We start from the raw sequence: 23,914 nt of genomic DNA on the forward strand, positions 1-23,914 counted from the left end.
TCACTACAGGGGCTGGGGGTGGGGGGGTGAGGGGGGCTGGGGGTGAGGGTGAGGGAGGGGGTGAGGGGGGATGGGGGTGAGGGGGGGTGGGGGTGAGGGGTGTGGGGGGTGTGGGGGTGAGGGAGGGGGTGAGGGGGTGATGGGGACGGGGGTGAGGGGGTGGGGGTGTGGGGGGGTGAGGGTGAGGGAGGGGGTGAGGGGGGTGATGGGGGTGACGGGGTGGGGGCTGGGGGGTGAGGGTGAGGGAGGGGGTGAGGGGGGCTGGGGGTGAGGGGGGGATGGGGGTTGGGGGGGGGGTACTGCTGGTGCTCCAGGACCCAAACCCCAGCTTCTCTGGAGGGGGGTTTGTACAGAATGGCAGTAAAAGTGGGAGTGGATCTTTACAGCAGACATTTTGTTTTCTTAACTTAAACAGAATGAGCCATTTCAATGCAGTGTGTAAAAAGTGAGCACAGAATGACAGCTCATTCTTTACATAAGTTCAGCACAGACTGGGATCAAGTTGCAGTGATTCACAATTGCCAGCCTGTGCTGCAGTGACTCGGCCCTGGGAGTGAGAGGCTCCTGTTTTGGGGGGTTGTTGAGGATTTATAGCAGCAGCCTGTGATTCCTGGAGGATTAGCAGGAATTCCAATGGCCGAAAGTATCTCCGGAGATTCCCCCCCCTCCTTGTGTAACATTCTGCTGAATTCTGAGAACCGCCCGCCTGAGGATAACCAGGAGGATCCTGAGTGAGTGAGGGGGCTAAAAAAAAACATGAATGGCCACTTCAGCAAGACTGGATGGCAGAGACCGTCAAACCAAGTGTCAATCAATGGAATCAGCCACCTTTATAACTTCAATAAAACACAGTATCCACCTCAACTGTTGGCGAGATTCCTGTCTTCATAAAGGCTGAGAGTTGTGGCTCATGAAGGAGTTCCTGTGACTTTATGAAATATATATCCAGCAGGAATGAATGAGTGAGGGGGTGGGGTGGAGCAGATCTACAATCCACACTCAGGACTTTAAAGTGTTTGACGAACAATGGCGTGAGGACTGTGGGGTGAGCTGGAAGTCCCCTCCCCCAGCCCTTCCTGCAGCGATTGCTGAGAGCTGGATGTTGTTGGAGCCTCGCTGCCTGTTCTCAGTGTTGGAGGAGCTGCACTCAGTCCTCAGGCATTGCGGGCCCGCCTCCAGCACCGCACACTGCGCCATATATGGCCAGGCAATGACATCAGCGGTGCAGGAGGCTGGGGCTGAAGCACGGCGATCCACCTTTCATTGTTAGAAGACACATTTTGGGGGGATGTGATGGTGAGAGCCCTGCACAAGCAGGGGGAGGGGGGGCCGGGCCTGTGCCACAAGCACTCCGCTGAAGGGAGTTTACTGGAACTGCACCAGCATGGACTACAGACCTCTCTCCAGATAGAAAGGTAAGAGAGCGTGGCTTCACTTCTGTTCCCCCGGCACTGGAAGTTGGGACCTGTGTGTGTGTGTGTTCCTTGGCAGGGAAGGCTTTCAGCCTCCGTTTGTATTGGGACAGAGAGAGAGAAAGAGAACACACAAAGAGAGAGATAGGGAGAACAGGACGCAGAGGGAGAGAGGGAAGGAGGGAGTGTGGGAGGGAGAGAGGGAAGGAGGGAGTGTGGGACGGAGAGACGCTGTGGGAAAGCCCCTGCACTGTGCTCAGTGTCCGAGGAACCTCAGTCGCTGTTCCGAGCTCTCTGATCGCCGGCCCTGCAGCTACCCGGGGCCGCAGGGTTAAAGGGTTAAATTGGCTTCCCTCTCCTCCTCATTAAACAAGTGATTGTAGCAACAGCGGTCCAGAAACTCCACAACAAGCTCATTCTTGTCTTTTGTAAAGGGGGAGAAGTCCTATCTTTGAGAATGAAGTATCTCCCGGGTTGTTTGCAGGGGGCGAGTTCTGATCCTGTGCTGGGTGTTTCGCTGAGAGCACTTTCTGTCCCAGTGACTCTGTGCGGAAAAGCTGCAGAACTTCTTCCCATGGGCTCCAGTCAGGCCGGCAGCCCGTCGTCATGCTAAACACCGGGGAATGTCTTCAGCATTTTGGGTATTCACATGGAGTTAATGAGAATCTGTGAGTTTGAGGAATATCCCGGAGCTGCGGCTGTCTGCAGAAGTGATTTCATAGCATGCATTTTTTTACGCAGTTTCACATCACAAATGGATTTTAATAAACCCCTCCTTAAAGAGGCAATGTCAGGATCCCTTCCCCCTGTAAATGTCATTGGATTATCCAGGTATTGAATTACTATAAAAATAGATAAGATTTCAGGAAACAAGATCGTAAAGGAATAATAAACACAGAGTGTGGAAGGAAAGCCGACTGCGTCCCACAGACACTGACTGGTACCGCAGCTCATTAAACGGAGCTGTCACAGGAAGGCGCTCTCAAACTGAACAGTTTTCATCGATGTTACTTTTATCAGAACTATTTCTGACTTGGAGCATCGGTTTACTCAAAAAAATTGAGGACCAATCTATCCAGAGTATTTACCTGTCTGATCAATCTATCCAGAGTATTTACCTGTCTGATCAATCTATCCCGAGTATTTACCAGTCTGTGATCAATCTATCCAGAGTATTTACTTGTCTGTGATCAATCTATCCCGAGTATTTACCTGTCTGTGATCAATCTATCCAGAGTATTTACCAGTCTGTGATCAATCTATCCAGAGTATTTACCAGTCTGTGATCAATCTATCCAGAGTATTTACCTGTCTGTGATCAATCTATCCAGAGTATTTACCTGTCTGATCAATCTATCCAGAGTATTTACCTGTCTGTGATCATCCTATCCAGAGTATTTACCTGTCTGATCAATCTATCCAGAGTATTTACCTGTCTGTGATCAATCTATCCAGAGTATTTACCAGTCTGTGATCAATCTATCCAGAGTATTTACCTGTCTGTGATCAATCTATCCAGAGTATTTACCAGTCTGTGATCAATCTATCCAGAGTATTTACCTGTCTGTGATCAATCTATCCAGAGTATTTACCTGTCTGATCAATCTATCCAGAGTATTTACCTGTCTGTGATCAATCTATCCAGAGTATTTACCTGTCTGATCAATCTGTCGAGTATTTACCTGTCTGATCAATCTATCCAGAGTATTTACCTGTCTGATCAATCTATCCAGAGTATTTACCTGTCTGATCAATCTATCCAGAGTATTTACCTGTCTGTGATCAATCTATCTAGAGTATTTACCTGTCTGATCAATCTATCCAGAGTATTTACCTGTCTGTGATCAATCTATCTAGAGCATTTACCTGTCTGATCAATCTATCCAGAGTATTTACCTGTCTGTGATCAATCTATCCAGAGTATTTACCTGTCTGTGATCAATCTATCCAGAGTATTTACCTGTCTAGTCAATCTATCCAGAGTATTTACCTGTCTGTGATCAATCTATCCAGAGTATTTACCTGTCTGTGATCAATCTATCCAGAGTATTTACCTGTCTGATCAATCTATCCAGAGTATTTACCTGTCTGTGATCAATCTATCCAGAGTATTTAGCTGTCTGTGATCAATCTGTCCAGAGTATTTACCTGTCCGATCAATCTATCCAGAGTATTTACCAGTCTGATCAATCTATCCAGAGTATTTACCAGTCTGATCAATCTATCCAGAGTATTTACCTGTCTGATCAATCTATCCAGAGTATTTACCTGTCTGATCAATCTATCCAGAGTATTTACCTGTCTGATCAATCTATCCAGAGTATTTACCTGTCTGTGATCAATCTATCCAGAGTATTTACCTGTCTGTGATCAATCTATCCAGAGTATTTACCAGTCTGATCAATCTATCCAGAGTATTTACCTGTCTGATCAATCTGTCCAGAGTATTTACCTGTCTGATCAATCTGTCCAGAGTATTTACCTGTCTGATCAATCTATCCAGAGTATTTACCTGTCTGATCAATCTGTCCAGAGTATTTACCTGTCTGATCAATCTGTCCAGAGTATTTACCTGTCTGATCCATTGCCTGGCGACAGTGTTTCCACAGCAGATGCTGTCAAGGTTTTGCTGTAATGCCGCAGTGTGTCAGTGTGGACACTTCCCAAATCTGGCACAGGCCGAGAGTAACTGGTCCACCGAAGGAAAAACATTTTTTGTTACCAGTAACATGACTTGCTGGTGACCCAGACAAGCTTGTCCCGCTGCACTGCGTCACTTCGCTGCTCCGGGATTGACACTGGCAGTAAACGCAGACAAGTGCCCGAAATACCTACCGTTCACCGCCGGCAATCTGACTGGTTACAAAAGACCCACCGACCGCTGCAAGCACCGTCTTGTCTTGTTTTCCTGTATATCTTGTTCATGATGACAAAAGATTCAGCCCGCAGCCTGACCTTTGGCCTAAACGGCATTAAGGACCCAATGCTGAGTAACTTTTGGGGAAAGTTCAAACAATGCTCCCTTTCTTATTTAGTCTCAATTGTTCGGATGCATTCAGACACCGGAGTCGAACCCTCGCTCTCTCCTCCTGCCTGCATCCCTCCCGTAACCTCATCCAAATGGCCATTCTTCATTACTGAGCTCGGGGTATCCGCGAGCTATTGAACTGTAGGGGGCACCGCCTGATTAGGCTGGCACCCAGTGGACACAAACACGGCCCTTCCAGCAAGTGTCGCTGGACAGTGAACAGGAAGACAAACCCCTGGATTAGTTATTTTTCTCCTCTGACCCAGGGACATTGATTCCTAACAGCAGAGGGCCCGGGACTCGCCCTGGGCCACCAGGGCTCCATTCTGGGCCACTTGGTTAGTTTTGGCTGCTGCTTCGCATCGACAGTTACATGTGGAGCTGAACAACAATGTATGAAACCACAAAACGAGCCACAGCACAGGGACAATACACGTAGCTGAACATCCACATGGTTAAAGAGGGTTTTTGTGTAAACAAGAGGTGTAATGTTGATCTCTGAGCTGTACACCAGCACTTGGCACAAGCCAACAAGCCGCTGGTTATCAGCAGAGCGAATGTTTTGATGTGTTCACTTGGTAGCGACAACCAATTCTTTTCACTTCAAACCTGTGCTGACAATACACTTTGCTTTGGTATCTACAGTATTTCTCCCAAGGGCCAAGTCAAACATTTTTTTGAAGAACTAAGGTTCCATTTTAAAACAGCTTAAAAGGTAACGATGCAAGTTGTAATTTGCATAAAGCCATTGCGCCAACCGCTGAGCTGGGCACTTCATTATTTGGCTGTTTTGCTCCTGCCTAAAAGCTGGCAGTGTGCCCAACAACAACCTGCATTTATATAGCGGCTTTAATGTAAAACGTCCCAAGGCGCTTCACAGGAGCAATTATCAACAAAAAATTGACACCGAGCCACATAAGGAGACAACAGGACTGATGACCTAAAGCTTGGTCAAAGAAGTAGGTGTTAAGGAACATCTTAAAGGATGAGAGAAAGACGGAGAGGTTTAGGGAGGGAATTCCAGAGCTTGGGGCCTCGACAGCTGAAGGCACGGCCGCCAATGGTGGAGCGATTAAAATCGGGGATGCTCAAGATGCCAGTATTGGAGAAACGCAGAGATCTCGGGGGGGTTGTGGGGCTGGAGGAGTTTAATGAGATAGGGAGGGGCGAGGCCATGGAGGGATTTGAAAACAAGGATGAGGATTTTAAAATTGAGGTGTTGTGGGAATGGGAGCCAATGTAGGTCTGCGAGCACAGGGGTGATAGGTGAACGGCACTGGGTCCGAGTTAAGATACACGCAGTGTGCCAAAGTAGCAGGCACCAACCAGGTGGTGCATGGCAGCACCGTGATGAAAATCCCCCAGTTGATTTCTGCCTCCCTCAGCAGCAAGGCCGAGATTGGGAACTCCGTGGGTTGTGTCACCTTCTCAGCAACTGTCATCACCCAGCCCAGCAGGTACCAGACATCAAATCTTGGATCTTCTAGATCTCGGTGGCTCAGTAACTCATGAACTAAACTTGTGAAGCTTTCTAGGGAGCCTTTACATTTAATAGATTGGATACTCGTATGGCATGGTGGTGCTGAGTGCTGCAGCGCTAGTGTCAGCCATGGCTCAGTGGGCAGCTCTCTCACCTCTGAGTCAGAAGGTTGTGGGTTCAAGTCCCACTCCAGAGACTTGAGCACGGAAATTGAGGCTGACACTCCAGTGCAGTGCTGAGGGAGTGCTGCACTGTCGGAGGGGCAGTACTGAGGGAGCGCTGCACTGTCAGAGGGGCAGTACTGAGGGAGCGCCGTACTGTTGGAGGGGCAGTACTGAGGGAGTGCCGCTCTGTCGGAAGAGCAGTACCGAGGGAGCGCTGCACTGTCGGAGGGGCAGTACTGAGGGAGTGCCGCTCTGTCGGAGGGGCAGTACTGGGGGAGTGCCGCTCTGTCGGAGGGGCAGTACTGAGGGAGCGCTGCACTGTCAGGGGCAGTACTGAGGGAGCGCCGCACTGTCGGAGGGGCAGTACTGAGGGAGAGCTGCACTGTCGGAGGGGCGGTATTGATGGAGCGCTGCACTGTTGGAGGGGCAGTACTGAGGGAGTGCCGCACTGTCGGAGGGGCAGTACTGAGGGAGTGCTGCACTGTCGGAGGGGCGGTTTTGATGGAGCGCTGCACTGTTGGAGGGGCAGTGCTGAGGAAGCGCTGCACTGTCGGAGGTGCCATCTTTCAGATGAGACGTTAAACCGAGACCCCATCTGCTCTCTCGGGTGGATGTAAAAGATCCCATGGCACTATTTCGAAGAAGTACAGGGAGTTACCCCCTGCTGTCTTCAAATCCCGTTTTACCTGAAGACTGCATTTGGTCTCGACTCCCCATGTGCAACACCATTGGTGAGCACCTAGGGCTAGATTTTCAGTATAGACAGTTTTGGGGCGCTACCCTTAGCGCCCGCCCGAAGTTAGCGCCCGCCCCAAAGTAGCGCCCCGTTGCCGGAAATTCAGTGGCTTCGCCCTAAGAGGTTGGTGGAGTGCTAAAAGAGGCGTTCCACTACTATCTTTAGGCGCTAAGCCGGCGGTGCAGAGCGCAGCGCCCGAGTTCGGGCGCAGCGCACAGCAGACACTCTGGTGCCAGTGAGCTCTTAAAGGGGAAGGGTGCATGTGTTGTTTTCAAAGGCAGAGTCTGGGGGGAGAAGACGAGAAGACGGAGGAGGAGGAGGAGGAGGAGGAGGAGGAGAGGAGGAGGAGGAGGAGGTGGTGGTGGTGGTGGTGTCCGGAAACATAAATACGCCATTCAGAACAACACACTGCATCCTTCCACACAACACATGCAGACTGCCGTTTATAGTGCAGGAGGAGTGCCCTTTAATTTGCGCTCCCCAGGGTGTGTTGCGTTCCATTTTACAAACGCTCTGGACGCCAGCCGCACAATGGGGCGGTCCGACTGAAATTTGGATTCGGGGCGGCCAAAGGGCGTTGCACGAGGATGTGACGTCATTTTCTGCGTGCGCATCCGGGCGGCCGCTAAACTTTGCGCCGGCGCTAACGGGCAACTTAATTTGGGGCGGGGCGCAAACTGCGCTGCGCCCGGGCGCTACACGCATAGCGCCCGAAAATCACTTCTCTTAAGGCGCTAACTGCTGGCGCAAGCAACTGAAAATCTAGCCCCTAGTGTTTTAATGGATATTGCCCAGCAGTACCGGTTAAATGCATGCCCTGTTACTGAGTTAGCCAGGACAGCGGTGGTGGTGGTGTTCGAATTGGGTCCAGGAACGGTTCCAAGAGGGAAAAAAAATCTGTCCAGGTTACTGCTCCCGATTGCAGTCAGTGATTCCTGCTGGAAAATGCGTCTGATATATTTCCAGGTCAGGATGGTGTGTGACTTGGAGGGGAACTTGGAGGTGGTGGTGTTCCCATGCGCCTGCTGCCCTTGTCCTTCTAGGTGGTAGAGGTCGCGGGTTTGGGAGGTGCTGCTGAAGAAGCCTTGGCGAGAGGCTGCAGGGCACGCCAGATAACTGAATTTATTATTGTGACTTGGTAGCATTTTAATTTTAATTTTATATTTTCTCCTGTTCTGGAGGCTCTGATACCTGTTGCACTATGGGTCCATGGGCACTGGCCATCATTTAGTAACCACCCAGTGACCAATCATCGGCCAGTGTCAGTGGACTATTCGACCATATCACAGGGACCCTGAACATCTTCCCACTTGATGTCCACACCCACAGACTGTCCATCAGGAGACTTTGGGTTAGTTTCTTAAGTAGGAGGTCCGGATCATTTATTTTTCTCCATCCCTAGCCCTTGGGTACAGAGGCTAACCCGAGCACCCCAACCATTGGCTCCATAAAATTAACTTGAAACAACTAATGACTCTTTAATCATCTTCAGCTCTAGGCAGCATATTTACGTAGAAGCACTTGGCGGGCATGACAAACCTGTCAAAGCATGGCGTTTTCAGGGGGTAACCCAAGGCTTTCCGGCGCTGGGATTGCCAATCACACTGTTTTATATCAATCTCTCTGTAATTTGATTGGCTTGGAGCTGTGTGTCATAGTGCGGCCCTCAGTGCCATAGACTCTGAGCTGCATTGTAAATGGGACGGTTTCAGGAGACCCAGCTGCTGTTGAACTGTTTCAAGTAGAAGGGGCTCTAATAAGAACTCAAGACAAGTTACACTTTACTGTGGCATTTTCTAAGGACTTGCATTAGAAGAGGGCAAAAAAAAATGGAGTTCCCACAAGTGCGGTTTGTGCATGTTCTGTCTTTCTATCTCTCCCGCTCTGTTGACAATCGCTGAGATGTGTTGCCAAGTGCAGGACACACTGGCACAGTGTGGGTAAAGGTGATTCAAACGGTCTGCTTGTGTGGCGGGTAAATGCCGATGGGGACTCGCTGGGCCCAAAGGCCTGTTTCTGTGTTGTAACTTGTGTGTGTACAGAAGAACCAGCCAAGGTGGCTCATGGTGTGACCTTGGGAGGAGTGTGGGAAGTTGACAACATGGAGCTGCTCTTCTGATGGTGCTCTCCCAGTTCTATTCTGGATGGAAGCCCTTGATTTTCTGGCCAATGGTCTCTGAGCACCACTTCTCGCTGGGAGCACCTGATCGGGGAATGAGCCCATAGGCCTGAAGTACTAACCATTACGGAACCAAGCTGGGTAGCTGGAGTTGAGATACAGGTCAGCAATGATCGAACTGGCGGAACAGGCTCGAGGGGCTGAATGGCCTCCTCCTGTGTTCCTGATGCTCGTGCAAAGTGCAGACAGTTGACTTGTACGAGAGTTCCCTAAATTACTGTTGAGCACCTTCTAATAGCTGTTCTGTAGTTTAGAGTGAAGACTGGGAAGCAGGTCATCCTAAGGACCACTCTTGTATCTTGCCTGCATAAGTCAAACTTTTTTTATTTCATGGAATTTCAGGATTTTTACCCAAATTGTGCGGATCACATTCCACAATTATATCCAGGGGCATGGGTCTACAGTGACCGAATAAATCAAATTCTGTTTTTGTTACATGAGATTCCAGGAATTTTACCAAGTGTTTTGGGAATCGAATTCTAGAATTGCATCTCATTTTCTGTGTGGGGGGAAAACCCGTAAGCGAGTGGTCTTGGCTATCTGGCCACCCTCCCGACTACAAGACACTGCCTGACCCGGGGAGATCGGAAACTGAATGAAATACGCCATCCTGGGAGAGAGGCGCGCTTCCCCTGTCTATGTTCGTGGTGACATGACGTCTGAAAATAACCTTACCATTAAATTGTGGGCTACATGAGAATCTGGCTCACCGGAATCTCTGGCGTTCACCAGCTTTAATTTGTCAGTATCGCCACTGACAAGGGGGGGAAAAAGGAATTTTTGTATCTTGTCTGGGCCCCGAGCTCTGGAATTCCCTCCCTAAACCTCTCCGCCTCTCTACCTCTCTCTCCCTTTAAGACGCTCCTTAAAACCTTCCTCTTTGACCAAGCTTTTGGCCGCCTGTCCTAATATCTCCTTGTGTGGCTCGGTGTCAAACTTTATTTGATAATCGCCCCTGTGAAGCTCCTTGGGACGTTTTACTACATTAAAGGGGCTGTATAAATACACGTTGTTGGAATTGCGTGTCTTACAGTCGATGACATTGCTTTTAATATAAAACTGCCTGGAGAGAAAGAGGGAGAAGGAAAGATAATTATTTTATAAAATAGTTACACATTTAAAAATATACACAATTAATTCCTAATATTTACATAAATATTTACATAACTAAATCCCATCAGTCTTGTATTTCTGGGCAAACTCCTGCTGAACCAAGTGTCCTGTTTGTAAATGTGCTGCAGTTAGATACAGCCCGACTCGCCTCGCTCGCACACATCCTTTGTTTCGGTTCGAGTATTCAGGAGGTGTTGAAAAACAGGAATGTTTTCACTTGAAGTGGCACTGCCCATAAGCACAGTTATTACCTTGTTAATAATTAGTCTCGCCTCCCTTTGGAAGTGGTCAGATCGAGAGATTCGACGGGATGGTCGCAGCCTTTCCCCCGCCGCCGCCGCCACCCTCGCGAGTTGCTCAGAGACTCGCAGCGACTCCGTCGCCGTGACACGTACGGTCAGGGTGTCAACTCTGGTTGGACGTATTCCTGGGGTTTCATCACATGACCTCTCGCCTCCAACTGTCCCGTCGAGTCAAACGGCCTTTTTCCACCACCACCTCCCCACAATCGCCCATCTCCAATGTTTTTATACTTAATAAACGAATGTGTTCAAAGAAAGTGAGAAAGACACACAATTCTTTGAATGCCGCTATGGTTATTCTCCCGAGTCTGCTTCCACCAGTGCCCTGGAGACTGATCTTTCAATCCTGGAGGGTTGACAAGTGGCAACGCTCCGTGTGCTGTGGTCAGGCAGCCAGGGTCGGAGCGGAGACGGGAGTCTGGGTCACATAGGCCAGCACCCTGTGCCGGTCAACGCCAGCACCAGCTTGCCAAGGAATCCAAAGTGCCATCATAGGCACGTCTTTGGTGAGGGTGGTCTGAGAGGCCTCACTGCTGAGGGGATCAGCCTGTAGCTCCCGCTCTCCCCCACCCTCCTCCCTCAACACTATCCACTGATCCCCTGCTGGGAAGTTCATGTTTCTGGGAATCAAATCGAGGGCAGGAGCAGGCGTGGTTACAGTCGCATCAGCGGGCAAATAGCCTGCCAACAAATCACCATTTATACTCACGCGCGAAGAATAGCCATTTGGTTGAGTTATGAGAATAGCGCCACTGTCTGTGGGACTGAACCCCAGTCTGTGGGACTGAACCCCAGCCCGTGGGGCTGAACCCCAGCCAATGGTACTGAACCCCAGTCTGTGGGACTGAACCCCAGTCTGTGGGACTGAACCCCAGCCTGTGGGACTGAACCCCAGTCTGTGGGACTGAACCCCAGTCTGTGGGATTGAACCCCAGCCTGTGGGACTGAACCCCAGTCTGTGGGACTGAACCCCAGCCTGTGGGACTGAACCCCAGTCTGTGGGACTGAACCCCAGTCTGTGGGACTGAACCCCAGCCTGTGGGACTGAACCCCAGTCTGTGGGACTGAACCCCAGCCTGTGGGACTGAACCCCAGCCTGTGAGACTGAACCCCAGTCTGTGGGACTGAACCCCAGCCCGTGGGACTGAACCCCAGCCTGTGGGACTGAACCCCAGTCTGTGGGACTGAACCCCAGTCTGTGGGACTGAACCCCAGCCTGTGAGACTGAACCCCAGTCTGTGAGACTGAACCCCAGTCTGTGGGACTGAACCCCAGTCTGTGAGACTGAACCTCAGTCTGTGGGACTGAACCCCAGTCTGTGGGACTGAACCCCAGTCTGTGGGACTGAACCCCAGTCTGTGAGACTGAACCCCAGTCTGTGGGACTGAACCCCAGCCTGTGAGACTGAACCCCAGTCTGTGGGACTGAACCCCAGTCTGTGGGACTGAACCCCAGCCTGTGAGACTGAACCCCAGTCTGTGGGACTGAACCCCAGCCCGTGGGACTGAACCCCAGTCTGTGGGACTGAACCCCAGTCTGTGGGATTAAACCCCAGCCTGTGGGACTGAACCCCAGTCTGTGGGACTGAACCCCAGTCTGTGGGATTGAACCCCAGCCCGTGGGACTGAACCCCAGCCCGTGGGATTGAACCCCAGCCCGTGGGACTGAACCCCAGTCTGTGTGGCTGAACCCCAGTCTGTGGGACTGAACCCCAGTCTGTGGGACTGAACCCCAGCCTGTGGGACTGAACCCCAGCCCCTGGGACTGAACCCCAGTCTGTGGGACTGAACCCCAGCCCGTGGGACTGAACCCCAGTCTGTGGGACTGAACCCCAGTCTGTGGGACTGAACCCCAGTCTGTGGGACTGAACCCCAGCCTGTGGGACTGAACCCCAGCCCCTGGGACTGAACCCCAGTCTGTGGGACTGAACCCCAGTCTGTGGGACTGAACCCCAGCCTGTGGGACTGAACCCCAGTCTGTGGGACTGAACCCCAGTCTGTGGGACTGAACCCCAGTCTGTGGGACTGAACCCCAGTCTGTGGGACTGAACCTCAGTCTGTGGGACTGAACCCCAGTCTGTGGGACTGAACCTCAGTCTGTGGGACTGAACCCCAGTCTGTGGGACTGAACCCCAGTCTGTGGGACTGAACCCCAGTCTGTGGGACTGAACCCCAGCCTGTGAGACTGAACCTCAGTCTGTGGGACTGAACCCCAGCCTGTGGGATTGAACCCCAGCCTGTGAGACTGAACCCCAGTCTGTGGGACTGAACCCCAGTCTGTGGGACTGAACCCCAGCCTGTGAGACTGAACCTCAGTCTGTGGGACTGAACCCCAGTCTGTGGGACTGAACCCCAGTCTGTGAGACTGAACCCCAGCCTGTGGGACTAAACCCCAGCCTGTGGGACTGAACCCCAGTCTGTGGGATTGAACCCCAGCCTGTGGGACTGAACCCCAGCCTGTGGGACTGAACCCCAGCCTGTGGGACTGAACCCCAGTCTGTGGGACTGAACCCCAGCCGGTGGAATTGAACCCCAGTCTGTGGGACTGAACCCCAGTCTGTGAGACTGAACCCCAGTCTGTGGGACTGAACCCCAGTCTGTGGGACTGAACCCCAGTCTGTGGGACTGAACCCCAGCCTGTGGGACTGAACCCCAGCCTGTGGGACTGAACCCCAGTCTGTGGGACTGAACCCCAGTCTGTGGGACTGAACCCCAGCCTGTGGGACTGAACCCCAGCCTGTGGGACTGAACCCCAGCCTGTGGGACTGAACCCCAGTCTGTGAGACTGAACCCCAGTCTGTGAGACTGAACCCCAGCCTGTGGGACTGAACCCCAGTCTGTGAGACTGAACCCCAGCCTGTGGGACTGAACCCCAGTCTGTGAGACTGAACCCCAGCCCGTGGGACTGAACCCCAGTCTGTGGGACTGAACCCCAGTCTGTGGGACTGAACCCCAGTCTGTGGGATTGAACCCCAGCCCGTGGGACTGAACCCCAGTCTGTGGGACTGAACCCCAGCCTGTGGGACTGAACCCCAGCCCCTGGGACTGAACCCCAGTCTGTGGGACTGAACCCCAGCCCGTGGGACTGAACCCCAGTCTGTGGGACTGAACCCCAGTCTGTGGGACTGAACCCCAGTCTGTGGGACTGAACCCCAGCCTGTGGGACTGAACCCCAGCCCCTGGGACTGAACCCCAGTCTGTGGGACTGAACCCCAGTCTGTGGGACTGAACCCCAGCCTGTGGGACTGAACCCCAGTCTGTGGGACTGAACCCCAGTCTGTGGGACTGAACCCCAGTCTGTGGGACTGAACCCCAGTCTGTGGGACTGAACCTCAGTCTGTGGGACTGAACCCCAGTCTGTGGGACTGAACCTCAGTCTGTGGGACTGAACCCCAGTCTGTGGGACTGAACCCCAGTCTGTGGGACTGAACCCCAGTCTGTGGGACTGAACCCCAGCCTGTGAGACTGAACCTCAGTCTGTGGGACTGAACCCCAGCCTGTGGGATTGAACCCCAGCCTGTGAGACTGAACCCCAGTCTGTGGGACTGAACCCCAGTCTGTGGGACTGAACCCCAGCCTGTGAGACTGAACCTCAGTCTGTGGGACTGAACCCCAGTCTGTGGGACTGAACCCCAGTCTGTGAGACTGAACCCCAGCCTGTGGGACTAAACCCCAGCCTGTGGGACTGAACCCCAGTCTGTGAGACTGAACCCCAGTCTGTGGGACTGAACCCCAGTCTGTGGGACTGAACCCCAGCCTGTGGGACTGAACCCCAGCCTGTGGGACTGAACCCCAGTCTGTGGGACTGAACCCCAGTCTGTGGGACTGAACCCCAGCCTGTGGGACTGAACCCCAGCCTGTGGGACTGAACCCCAGTCTGTGAGACTGAACCCCAGCCTGTGGGACTGAACCCCAGTCTGTGAGACTTACCCCCAGCCTGTGGGACTGAACCCCAGTCTGTGAGACTGGACCCCAGCCTGTGGGACTGAACCCCAGCCTGTGGGATTGAACCCCAGTCTGTGGGACTGAACCCCAGTCTGTGGGACTGAACCCCAGCCTGTGGGATTGAACCCCAGCCTGTGGGATTGAACCCCAGTCTGTGGGACTGAACCCCAGTCTGTGGGATTGAACCCCAGTCTGTGGGACAGAACCCCAGTCTGTGGGACTGAACCCCAGCCTGTGGGATTGAACCCCAGTCTGTGGGACTGAACCCCAGTCTGTGAGACTGAACCCCAACCTGTGGGACAGAACCCCAGTCTGTGGGACTGAACCCCAGCCTGTGGGACTGAACCCCAGTCTGTGGGACTGAACCCCAGCCTGTGGGATTGAACCCCAGCCGGTGGGACTGAACCCCAGCCTGTGGGATTGAACCCCAGTCTGTGGGACTGAACCCCCGCCTGTGGGACTGAACCCCAGTCTGTGGGACTGAACCCCAGTCTGTGGGACTGAACCCCAGTCTGTGGGATTGAACCACAGTCTGTGGGACTGAACCCCAACCTGTGGGATTGAACCCCAGTCTGTGGGATTGAACCCCAGTCTGTGTCAGGGGTGGGGGTTGGGGATAAAGAGGGAGGCCATTTAGAAAATAAATTTGCTTATAATGCAGTACTTAAAGTTATTGTTCGGAATCGGTGTTTCTCAAGTGTGCCTTATTACTAGTTACAGTGAGCGAGACTAAGGTCACAGTAACTTATAAACTGAACTGCAAGGAGAATATCTGTCCCTCGGAGAAAGTTTAAATATCTCAAGTGATGCCGTGTTGCCAGGGTTTCTGTTGCTGAGAACAGAAGCACCACAGGCTGGCTTCCATATTCATTGCAGCAATACAGCCACTGCAGTCTTTTCAACAGCACGGCATTCAAAGGCTCTACCGCGAATTTCATGCGTTGGGAATTTAAACTCCTCAAATGCAGCCATACAGAGGACTGGGCCATTGAATTTAACATCAGGACTGTGTCTGTTCCCTAACACAGGCTGACAAAATTGGCCAGGCATCGATTTGAGCCACTTTAACTCAGTCTCCTGGAATCAGACTCAAATCAGGGAGGTAACATTATAAAATAGACATGAGTGTCCGCCTATATTTTAAGAAGCTGTTATTTATACCTGAATGTCCACCGCTACCATCTATGAACTGTTTACATATGAAGGATGACCATTGGTTGAGGGGGGGCTGCAGAGTTAGTGCCTTCAGGAGAGGAGAGCCGAAGACTGGAGGGGATGTAAACTTTAAAACAACACAACAACCAGCTGAGCTTTCCAGAGCAATACCAGAGACACTCAAACTCTTTTTGGTGAATGACGTACTCGAAAGTACAGTTTCAGCCTGCAGGCTCCGAGGGTCACAGTCTAAGGATAAGGGGTTTAGGACAGAAATGAGGAGGAATTTCTTCACCCAGAGAATGGTGAGCCTGTGGAATTCTCTACCACAGAGGGCAGTGGAGGCCAATTCATTAAATATATTCAAGAAGGAGTTGGATATATTTCTTGAGGCTAAAGGGATCAAGGGATATGGGGAGAAGGCAGGGACATGGTACTGAATTTGGATGATCAGCCATGATCTCATTGAATGGCGGAGCAGGCTCGAGGGGTCGAATGGCCGACTCCTGCTCCTATCTTCTATGTTTCTATGTTTCTATTCCATCACTCTGTAGGGTCCTGCTGCCCCAGTGACAGCTGCATCTCCCTGCAGGGCTTTCCTTCTTCAGTAAAGGAAAGTTTGCCCAAGCGAATGCAGGTTTGAAAGAGTTAATGAAATTGTGGGAATCTGTTCGACAAATGGCCCCCATGTTACATCACACCAGGGTCATTTGTTCTCCGGCTGAATTTTCCAAAGTTGACCGGAGCCGAACAGGTTGTTCAATGTTAAAGGGAAGCGTTAAAGCGGATGTTGTGCAGATCTTGCAGGTTTTCGGCATTGATCAGTTCGGTGGAGACACAGCCCTATCCTAAGCCAGGCAGAGCTGGAAAGATTAGAGTTGCTCAGCCCTGTTTACAAGGCAAAGAAATTCAATTTGAATTGATCTGGTGAATGATGTTGAGCAGCTTCCAGAGTTGGCCATTCTCACAGTAGCTTGTAGTAATTCTGCATAAATTTGATGAGTGTCAGTCTGGTTAGCATCTGGGCTCTGAAATCACAAGATAGCAAACATTTACTTACTTTGTGCACTTGCAAACTAAAGTTTAACTTAAGAATATAAACAACATTGTTCTGCTTTTTGCACATTCCTCTTTGCCGTGCGGTGGAGCTGATTGGCAGGGAGAATTTTATTTCTCCCAGTTTTCAGGAGATACGAAAATCGGTGGGTAAAAAAAGTGCCGGAGGGGAAACAAATTCTGTCCTTTAAAAATATACAAAAATCCTAATTCACCAGCGTTCAATGCTCCAGAGACCGTGGCGGTTGGCGTTGTTTCAATACAGCACTAACTCGCCATTTTATATCCAGGGCCTATGAAGAATGCATCAGACAATGAAATCATTTAAAATGGTTTGCCAGATTTGTTTTTGGCCAGGTTGTCTTGCATTAACTGGAGATGTGCAGGCTGATTTATTGGGTTGGTTAGAAGGGGAATCTAGTAAAAATCCAAAGCAGGATATCTGCCATTAAAACATTCCAGAGCTTTCATCACTGTGACACACCACATCTCTGCACAGTGATCTTTTTATTTGAATTTGAGGCCAATCTCATTTGCTATAATGGAGGAGTGCCCAGGCCTTGTCTTCATGACTGCTTTTAGCCGGGTACCGTCAGGGGCCTTGTATATGGCTGGAAATGCGAATCGACCAGCGGGGTTCACATTCCTGGATCGTATTCCTGTGAGGACTATTTTATAGGCCAACATCTGCATAAAAACAGTGTACATGGGAACTTTGGAGGGGTGTGTTTGGCATTTGCACTTTCACTTTGCTGGCCAGAATTTTGACCCTGTATAGAAAGAGAGAGCAAACTTGCTTCTTCACAGCACCTGTCGTGTGCTCACCACATCGCAAAGAGCTTCGTAGCCAATTAATGACTTCGAGTAGGGAGCTCCAATTGAAGAGCGAGTGCACAAAAGGCCAGAGTGAGAGGAATGGAGAGTTCAGGTGGTGGGGGGAGTGTTGTAGGCCTTGTGTAGATTACAGAGACAGGGAAGGGGGAGGCCATGGAGGAATTTAAACACGGGAAGAGAATTTTAAATTGGAGGTGTTGGACCCGGAGCCAGTGTAGGTCAGCCAAGAGGTGTTGAGTGAGGACAGGTAAGGGCAGCAGGGTTTTGGATGATCTGACGTTTGCCGAGAGTGGAAGATGGGACGCCAGCTAGGAAACAATCGGAACAGTTGAATTTTGAAGTGGATGAGGCTTACAGCAGCAGGTGGACTGACGTGGGGGGGGAGGCAGGTGATGTTACAGAGGCGGCAGGTCTGTGTGATGGAGAGTAGATGGGATTGGAAGCTCGGCTGGGGTCCAGTAGGGTGCGAACAGTCTGGTTCAGTGGCTGGAATTGGTGGCAAGAGTCTGCCCAGTGTTTAACTGGAAGAAATTGGGGCTCATCTAAGACTAGAGTCTGACAACACAGACAGTGGAGGGGTCGAGAGAGGTCGAGAAGGCGTCGTTACTGTAACATGTTGAAGTGAGGTGACTAATTGACATCTTTTGGCTTGATTATTTTTTAATGTCTTCTAAATTCTGACTGTTGAGCAAGTTTAGGATCAATCATCTTTTTACTCGAAAGAAAGACTTGCATATATATAGCGCCTTTCATGACCATCGGACGTCCCAAAGCACATTACAGCCAATGAGTACTTTTGGAGTGTAGTCACTGTTGTAATGTAGGAAACGCAGCAGCCAATTTGTGCACAGCAAGCTCCCACAAACAGCAATGTGATAATGACCAGATAATCTGCTTTTGGTTACGTTGGTTGAGGGAGAAATATTGGTCAGGACACCGGGGAGAACTCCCCTACTCTTCTTCAAAATAGTGCCATGGGATCTTTTACGTCCACCTGAGAGAGCAGACGGGGCCTCGGTTTAACGTCTCCATCTGAAAGACAGCCCCTCCAACAGTGCAGCACTCCCTCAGCACTGCATTGGAGTTACAGCCTACCTTTAAATGCTCAAGTCCCTGGAGTGGGACTTGAATCCACAAACCTTCTGACTCAGAGGCGAGAGAGTGCTACCCACTGAGCTACAGCTGACACTGTGCTATCAGTGATACATTTTCTACCAACATTGATGCTATTGTTCTTCTAAGGTTCAACACATGGACCTGACACTATGGCACAGCTCGAGACACAGCATTGCAAATCCGTTCCTGCCAGCCATTGTATTTCTCTGTTGCGCTCAGACATAGATCATTGTTTCCAAGGCTAATAAGTCGGAGTAACATGGCAAATTAAAGGGCAGGTATTTTTTTTATTTATTTGTTCCTGGGGTGTGGGCGTCGCTGGCAAGGCAGCATTTATTGCCCATCCCTAGTTGCCCTTGAGAAGGTGGTGGTGAGCCGCCTTCTTGAACCGCTGCAGTCCGTGTGGTGAAGGTGCTCCCACAGCGCTGTTAGGGAGGGATACGTTATTCAATTGCTCCTTAGCCTTGGATGTAATAAAGGGATATATCTGTACAATGTTCCTCAGTTACTTCTTATTGCTTTATTTTATGCTTCAGAATTGCTGGTAAGAGGCAGTCTGGGGGTAGACATTTTGTCCAGAACTTCTCTTGTCAATTCTGCTCCAGCAACATCACCAACAAGGACAGCGGATTGTGGGTCGATTTTCCGCAGCTCCTGATGCGGGGGCTGCTGCTCAGCTGGTCACGAGGAAGGACGCATGAGTGACCGACTCTCAAACCTTCCCTTCCCTGGCTGCAGGGAAGCATCTGGTCTGCACTCAACACCTCGCCATGGGTGCTGCAGCCATGACTGAGAAGCCGTTGTCCAGGGAGCAACACCTACATCTTTTAAAATAAATTGTGGTAGAGGGGGGTGAAGGGAAAAAAAAACAACTTCAAAAAAATTCTGGGGGTGTCTTACAAGCCGCAGTGCCACATTGACTGCCAGCAGTGCAGACCAGGAGCTCCAGGAATGCACTGACCACAATTTTCCGACCATTAATGCCAGCAGTGAAGACCCGTACAATCGCCCCCTATTAACACCGGGAGCAGTGCACAACTCACCAGTTACATGGCAGCAACTACAGCATAAACCAAATGTACAGCAAGTCTACATACAGTGCTGCAGTGGACGGCATCAACAATTAAACTATAAGAAGTAATTTGGTGCCATACAGAATAAACGCACTTTGCCCAGCATACATCCAACTTCCATTCTTATTCAATATTAACGAGGACTGGCCCTCCAATCACATCATTCTCATTACAGTAAAACAGTTAAGACCAGCAACATCAACATTATATTTTTTAACTTTGCTTTCCCCCCCCCATTTTTTTATAACTTAAAAAAAATAAACTGTTGGACTTCCTGTGGTGTTACAGTGAGCTGAGGGATGGGAAGAAGTTTGAGAGTTGGAGGGAGAGACATTGAAGCAAGTGGTTCCTGGTCAAACCACTTCTGGAAAGGTGGCTTTTTTGTGCTCGAAACACATTTGCAGTGTAGTGTGCTATATCCAAGACTATTATATATACACTATTATTATTATAGAGTCAGAGAATGGTTACAGCACGGAAGGAGGCCATTCAGCCCGTCCAGCCTGTGCCGGCTCTCTGCAGGAGCACTTCAGCCAGTCCCACTCCCCCGCCCTTTCCTCGTAGCCCTGCAAATTTTTTTCCTTCAGGTACTTATCCAACTCCCATTTGAAAGCCACGATTGAGTCTGCCTCCACCACCCTTTCAGGCAGTGCATTCCAGATCCTAACCACTCGCTGTATAAAAAGGTTTTTCCTCATGTTGCCTTTGGTTCTTCTTGTAAAGTCTGTGGGTTGTGCAGTTAATTATGACACAGACTTCAGGAGTAACATACAACAGGACTTTACTATTCGAAGGTCAGGGCGAATCAGCCCTATAAATCATGCCACAGCACTTATATACCGGTGTGGTCACCGTCGGTATTACCGTATACAGAAGCCAAACAAGTAGTGCCACACCTAAAATAGTTCTCTTAAAGGTGAACGGTTACATACAATAGTCTCTTAAAGGTAGACGGTTACATACACTACAATCCTCCCTTTTTAGCTTACAACATACTATTTCTCATTAACATACATATATTCAACTTCAGGTAAACAATTTACAGATATAGTCTCTGTGGGAAACAGTTCACAGGTTCAGTCTCTGTGGGAACAGTGTATAGATTCAGTCTCTAGTCTTGACTCGGTCCGAACAACATCGCTGTGGTGTAGCCGGTTCACATTGCTAGCGTGACTCCTCCACTAGTCTTCCCCTTGACGTAACAGCTTGAACTCCCGTCCTGCTGAACCAGCAATGCTGACTTTTACAAACAGCTGTATTGCCTTGGTAATTTTCCTTACTTTCCAACTGATTTATCTCCCTTTGTAGGGCCCACGTGCATGATCTGGTAGGAGTGATAATGATTTTGATGGTTATCATCTTCTGCTTCTTCTTTTTCTTTTCTGCTTCTTGGAGACTCTCGGGGCTCCCTTATCAGCTGCCAGCTGTAGCGCCACCATCTCTCTATGTTCCTTAGACTTTAAGTGCTTCATCCTGATTTCTGCACTTTGGGAGTTTTCATCACAAGCTGGGCAGACCAGATCCTCATAATATTCAGTGTCACTCAACAGGTCATGGTAATATTCGGTGTCGTCCTGAGCTAGTCTAGCGAGAGGGCCTGCTACTTCTTCCGTACCCAACTGGACGTTAGCCGACTGTTGTTCCCTCCCTAGACATCTTTCCTGAAGAGACTTCTTCATGCGTTCATATTCATCCCGCTCTTCCTGGGTTTCCTGCAAATCCTTCACTAATGACCTCGTTTGTGATTTCAATACTTCCCCTTCCCTCGGGGATTGATTGATCAGGCTATTCAATCCTTCTACTGGAGCAGCTGTTTCAACATTCTGCTGTTCACATTGACGTGATTCAGCGTACTTTTGGCATCCCTGTAAATCTGTGTTGCAACCTCAGCTATTTCCATAACTTTTGAGAGCTCCGAACTCCTTCCCTTTGAAGATTGAAGCTCGTGTTCAGATTGTTCCCATTGTAGAGTCTTGTCCTTCAGCATATGAAGGAGTTGGCTGACCGTTAACTCTTCCACGGGAACACTGTGGGTCAGAGTCTTCTCCATTTCATCCACCTTTTCCTCCAATGCTTTCACCTTCTTTTCCTCTTGTACTTTGGCTTCCAGCGCTCGGAGAAGTTGCGCCTTGATGCTCTCTAGCTCATGTTCAGAGGCCATTCTTACAGTCTCTGTGTTTCTTACAGTTCCCTTTTCTTCCACTGAACGGATTCCCAGTTGAATCTGTTCTTCAAGTTGTTGAATCTCGGTCATTGCCGCCCCATATTTGTCTTGGGTTTCCTTTAATATTTTTATGAGCTCTTGTACATCTTGTCTTTCAGGTTCTGCCATGTCTTTCACCTCTAATTTCTCATCTATGGATGGAACTTCTACCGATGAGTCTGTCTTGGCCTTGAGCTCATCAAGAATTTCCTGCAGCCTTTGGACTTCTTGCTTATGTTCAACCTTCAGTTGCTCATATGCTTCCACTGAAACTAGCTTTTCGGAGGTTGCCGAGTTAACCCCTTCCAGAATTGTAGCCTGGGCCTGTTCATACTGTTCTTTCAACTTCTCACACTCTGCTTGTAAGGAGTCGTAGAGAAGAACTGGAATAAAATCCTGGCTTCCTGCAGATTCCTCTTCATTTGCTTCTTCCTGCAAATATTCTAACTCCTGAACAGCATAAGGGAGATGTGATCGGTAATTGGTCACGATGGCTCTATGGTCGCTCTCTGCTTGAGCTAGCTGCTTCTGTTGTCTTTCCAGATTCTCCCATTCGGTGTCATAGAACTTTTTCATTGTTTTCATCTCTTGTACGAGACGGTAACTCAATTGTTCTAATTGTTGTCGTAATTTGAAATAAGTTTGAGTCCGAGCTCGGTGTTCTTCCGTCATGGATATGTCCATAACTTGAACAGGCTCAGAATTTTCTGTCGAACTAGGTTGTCATTGTTCGGTGGAGTTCTGTTCTGAAACTTTGTTCTTCTCTGGAGCATAAGCCTTTATGCATGCCTTCGTTTTTCCAACCTTCGTCGGCAAGTCCATTTCAGCCTTGTCTTTCATATTTGGGTTGGTCTTATCGTCATCCGTTTCAGAATCTGAGCTGATTGTCTGCACCGAGTCCTCACTCGTTATGGCTTTTAGATAGTGCCATTCCATGTCTATTTTCTTGATCCACTCCCGTCCTAGAAGTGGTGGTCCTCCCTCATGTAGTACGTATAAGTTCATTCTTGGGTGTTCTTTACCCCTATCTCTCACTTTGACTCTTATCTTTCCCATGGGGTATACTTTATGCCCCGTGTATGTCTGCAATACGAACTTGGTATCTCTTAAGGGTATATGTGAGAATAGCCGGTGGTAATTCCTTCGATTTATGACTGATAGAGCTGATCCAGTGTCCAACTCCATTTTCACTTGGACTCCAGCTATTTTTAGCATGACCCAGATAGTTTGTAGGTCAGCTTCCTTACTTACATTGTGAATTCTCAGACTACCCAGCTCCTGGCCGTTTGGGTCTGAGTCTGAATTCTGTTCGTCTGAACTCTTCTCAGCCACCTTGTGTACCTTGTTGTACTTTTCCTGTGATGGCTTCCTTTGGTTGTTGGTCCTTTGGTTGTTGGTCTTCTTCCCTGACCGGCATACCTTAGCTATGTGACCCAGTTTGCCACATTTCCTATATTCCTGGTTCTTAAACCAGCATTGGTTCTGGTCGTGTGTTGTCTTCCCACAACGATAGCATTTTGTTGTTGTCGAGGTAATTTGATCCACACTTAGTGCTGCTGTCTTTAGCTGCATTTCCGCAGTTCCCTTCGCTGCGGCTTCGTGCGATGCTGCAATAAGGACAGCCCTGTCAAGTGTAAGGTCGTTCTCTTCGAGTAGTCGCTTTTGCGTTCCTTCCTTTGCCAACCCGCACACGAACTTGTCTCGCAATGCCTCTGTCAGATTCCGTCCAAACTGGCAGTATTTCGCTAGTCTACGCAGTTCGACCAAGTATTCTGCGTTGCTTTCGTCTTTCCGTTGCGTTCTCGCATAGAATTTGAATCGTTCCGCCTACATCAACGGTGTAGGGTTCAAGTGGTCCTTCAGGACAGCCACAATATCATCGAAAGTCTGATCCGCCGGTTTGGCTGGTGCTAGTAGATGCTTCAAGAGCCCGTATGTCTTTGCGCCCATCGAGTTCAGCAAGGTTATAGCTTTGTCATCTTCTTCTATTTTATTGGCCTCACAATAGATCTCAATGCGTTCCACGTACGTGGCCCAGTCTTCTACCTCGGAATTAAAATCGTTGATGTTACCACGCTTAGGCATCTTCCTCTCTTTGGGAACAACACAAGTATTTCTT

The 23,914-nt window shown here is 49.9% G+C and overlaps 1 protein-coding gene across 1 annotated transcript in view; it reads left to right on the forward strand.

Annotated features, from left to right (window-relative positions):
• Window positions 1-947: 947 nt before the first annotated feature.
• luzp1 (leucine zipper protein 1) overlaps window positions 948-23,914 on the forward strand; it is a 197,902-nt gene continuing 174,935 nt past the window's right edge. Inside the window, exon 1 of the mRNA XM_085963080.1 lies at window positions 948-1,415. The gene's annotated coding sequence lies outside the window, so the exon portion shown is untranslated. The remainder of the gene's footprint in view (window positions 1,416-23,914) is intronic.

Source organism: Somniosus microcephalus, chromosome 20 (genome assembly GCF_052327205.1).
Source record: "Somniosus microcephalus isolate GS21.2 chromosome 20, FLI_Smic_1.0, whole genome shotgun sequence".
NCBI lineage: Eukaryota > Metazoa > Chordata > Chondrichthyes > Squaliformes > Somniosidae > Somniosus > Somniosus microcephalus.